Here is a 3,940-nt window from a genome sequence, read left to right on the forward strand (position 1 = left end):
AGAAGGAAGGCCAGAGAGACAGTGTCCTAAAGACTAAGCAAAGGAAGAGCCTTTTGGTTGTAGGTAGAAGTCAACAAATTTATTTCTTCCTTCCTTCACTCAATCAACACTTACTTAAAACACACTATATACCAGGCAGTTGCCTAGTGCTTGAGAAAGATGCATATGACAATGTTCTTGTCCTCTGAGAACTATCTACCTAATGGAGAAAAAATAATAAAATGTATTGTGTTGTTTATGATATATGAAGTAAATATATGATGATAATAGCCCAAAGTATGGAAGGGGTACATAGAAGTCTATTGTCTTAAGTTTCTTACACTATATGTGAAGTAGTATAATATAATTTGACAGTCATCCGTGATGCATTAAAGATATATGTTGTAAACTCTAGTACAATCACCAAAAGCTAAAACAAAGCAATATAGTTAAATGATCCAGTAAGGGACATAAAAGATATTTTTTAGAAATTGTCAATTAACAACAACAAAAAAGACAAGAAAGGGGGAAAAAATCAGATGGAACAAATAGCAGTAAACCAATAGCAAGATGGTGGATTTAAACATAATCATATTGACAATTACAAGAAGTGCATAAATGTAAACACTGTAGTTAAAAGGCAGAGCTTGTCAGATTGGATAAACAAAGCAATATCTAATTCTATGCCATTAAAAATCTACTTTAGGGGCTGGCCTGGTGGCATAGTGGTTAAGTTCGCGTGCTCCACTTCAGTGGCCCGGGGTTCATGGTTTCGGATCCCAGGTGCAGACCTACACACCGCTCACCAGCCGTGCTATGGTGGCGTCCCACGTACAAAATAGAGGAGGACTGGCACAGATGTTCGTTCAGCAACAACCTTCCTCATCAAAAAAAAATCTACTTTAAATATAAAGACACAGGTAGGTTAAAAGTAAAAGGATGGAACAAGTATGCTGTTCAAAAAATAGTCAAAACAAACTTGGAGAGGCTATAAAAGTACCAAATTGTAGAACGAAGAATATTTCCAAAGATAAAGAGAGACGTGATAATTCCTCAAGAGGACATAAAAACCTGAAATATGCATTCGCCTAATAAAAGAATGTCATAATATATGAATACAGATGGAACTGGAAGGAAGAATAAGCAAATCGACCATTATCGTTGGAGATAGCCATGAACCATCTCAGAATTCAGTAGAACAAACACACTGTAAATCAGCAAAGAATAGAAAACTTAGCAACACAATAGACCAACTTGACATTTACAGAACACTCCACTCACAACAGTAGAATAAAAAGTCTATTTATTTATTTGTTTGTTTGTTTTTTAATTTTTTTGCTGAGGAAGATTTGCCCTGAGCTAACATCCGCTGCCAATCTTCCTCTTTTTGTACGTGGGTCGCTGCCAAAGCATAGCCATTGATAGACGAGTGGTGTAGGTCTACACCGGGGAACCGAACCCCAGCTGATGAAGCAGAGCACACTGAACTTAACCACTAGGCCCCTGGGGCTGGCCCTACAAATTCTTTTTAAAGTACACCTGAAACATTCACCAAGATAGGCTATCTTCTGGGCCATGAAAATGTTTCAATAAAATTAAAAAGATTGAAATCATACAAAGGAGGATCTCAGATACAAACAGTGTTACACTAGAAGCCAATAATAGAAAAATATCTGAAAAATCCCAAATATTCAGAAATTAAAACACATCCTTGTAAGAAGACATAATCAAAGGAAATTCAAGAAATGTCAAATGAGCAGCCAAGCAGCTATGCCAGGAAGACAGAATAGCAGGTGTGAAGACCCTGAAGGCAGTGTGGCCGGGGAGTCTGAGCAACCCTAAAGAGGGCAGTGTGCCCATGGCGGAGCGAGCAAGGGGAAGCCGTGGAGAATAGAGTCGGCAGGTTGGGGCTGAGCGTGGTCTCCAAGGCATGGTGAGAGCTGTGCTCCCCAAAACGGAGTGAGATGTTAAGCCTTACGATGGTGTTGAGCAGGGAAAGGACATTGCTTGCCTTCAGGTGAACAGGTTTATCCTGTGTATTACTGACACCAGTTGGGGTGCTATTGCAGGAGTCTGACCAAAAGATAATGCTTGAACGGGGCTTCCACGGTATGGCCGGCGACATTAGCTAACGCTCGCGCTACTTTCTCTAACGGGGAAACCGCGGACTACAAGAGACTCAACTGTATCTGCCTCTTTTTCCAACAGACTCACGTTCAAATAAAAGGAACCAGAACTTTAGCAACACAGCTGGAACCATCTGCAGCGGTGAAGAATCTGCAGCGGCGGGAGAAGAGATTTAATTTAGATGATTTTCTGTGGTTGTTGGTTGTTCGCTGGTCTCAAGGTGATGGAAGCTGCACGTTTTTTCAAAGGGACTGAGAAGCTGCTGGAGGTGTGGTTCTCCAGGCACCAACCCGACACAAACCAAGGATCTGGGGATCTCCGCACCATCCCGAGATCCGAGTGGGACATACTTTTGAAGGGCGTGCAATGTTCAATCATAAGTGTGACAAAAACGAACAAGCAGGAAGCTTATGTGCTCAGTGTCAGCAGGATGTGTGTCTCCAAGAGACGTTTCATTTTGAAGACACGTGGTACCACCCTCGTGCTGGAAGCACTGGTCCTCTGTTGAAACTTGCAGGGATTACAGTGGGGTTGACTCCATTCAAAGCTCCTTTTATTCTCGTAAGAATTTCATGGAGCCTTCTCACCAAGCGTGCCCACACCGGAATTTTCAGGAAGAAGTAGAGTTTCTTAATGCAATTTTCCCAAATGGAGCAGCATATTGTATGGGACGTATGAATTCTGCCTGTCGGTACTTGTATACTTTGGATTTCCCAGAGAGTCGGGTGATCAGTCAGCCAGCTCGAACCCTGAAAATCCTGATGAGCGAGCTTGACCCAGCAGCTCTGGACCAGTTCTACGTGAAAGATGGCGTTACTGCAAAGGATGTCACTCGTGAGAGTGGAATTTGTGACGGGATACCAGGTTCTGTCATTGATGCCACAATGTCCAATCCTTGTGGGTATTCAATGAATGGAATGAAATCAGATGAAACTTATTGGACTATTTGCATCACTACAGAACCAGAATTTTCTTATGTTAGCTTTGAAACAAACTTAAGTCAGACTTCCTACGATGACCTGATCAGGAAAGCTGTAGAAGTCTTCAAGCCAGGAAAATTTGTGACCACCCTGTTTGTAAATCAGAGTTCTAAATGTCCCATGGTGCTTTCTTCACCCCAGAAGATTGAAGGTTTTAAACGTCTTGATTGCCAGAGTGCTATATTCAATAATTACTATTTTGTTTTTACCACTTTTGCTAAGCAGCAACAACAGCAGAGTTGAAGAAAAATGAAGAAAAAACGCAAAAAGAGAACATACATAGAGGAAAGTGGTGGCTACTTTTTAGGTACTGATGCCGGGGCCACGCTTTCCATAACCACCACCTTGTTGTTGCAGAAAGTGCTACATGTAATGACAGCACAATCATTTTGAATTGCATTTATCGTTATATCAAGGAGTTAGATATCTTGCATGAATGCTGTCTCCCGTGTTTAGGTATCCTATGCCACTCTTGCTGTGAAATTGAAGTGCATGTGGAAAAGACCTTTTACTATATCAAAGTTTACAACACTTGTGAAAGCAATTCAGTTTGGTTTACGCACAGTGTAATATTTCTCCAGGTATCATCCAAAATTCCCCACAGACAAGGCTTCCATCCTCATCAGGTGTTGGCCTCAGCCTAACCATGCAGGATTGTTCCATTAGATGGCTGCCAGGATTTTACATCCAGTCTCCTCCACTTTCGGGAATCTATTCTCTACTAATGTTATTGAAACCAATTTCTATTTCATACAGATGTTTTTTGCAACAGCAATTAAAGTTTTTCTTCCACGAGTCAAGTGCTCTTAAGAAAATGATTGTAGTTCTCCATTTTGCGTATGACTGTTTTAACA

General features: G+C 41.2%; 1 pseudogene; it reads left to right on the forward strand.

Moving 5' to 3' along the window:
* The first annotated feature begins 2,314 nt into the window (after window positions 1–2,314).
* Window positions 2,315–3,329, forward strand: LOC100057791 (S-adenosylmethionine decarboxylase proenzyme pseudogene; annotated as a pseudogene).
* The last annotated feature ends 611 nt before the right edge of the window (window positions 3,330–3,940 follow it).

This window comes from Equus caballus, chromosome 6, assembly GCF_041296265.1.
Source record: "Equus caballus isolate H_3958 breed thoroughbred chromosome 6, TB-T2T, whole genome shotgun sequence".
Lineage (NCBI taxonomy): Eukaryota > Metazoa > Chordata > Mammalia > Perissodactyla > Equidae > Equus > Equus caballus.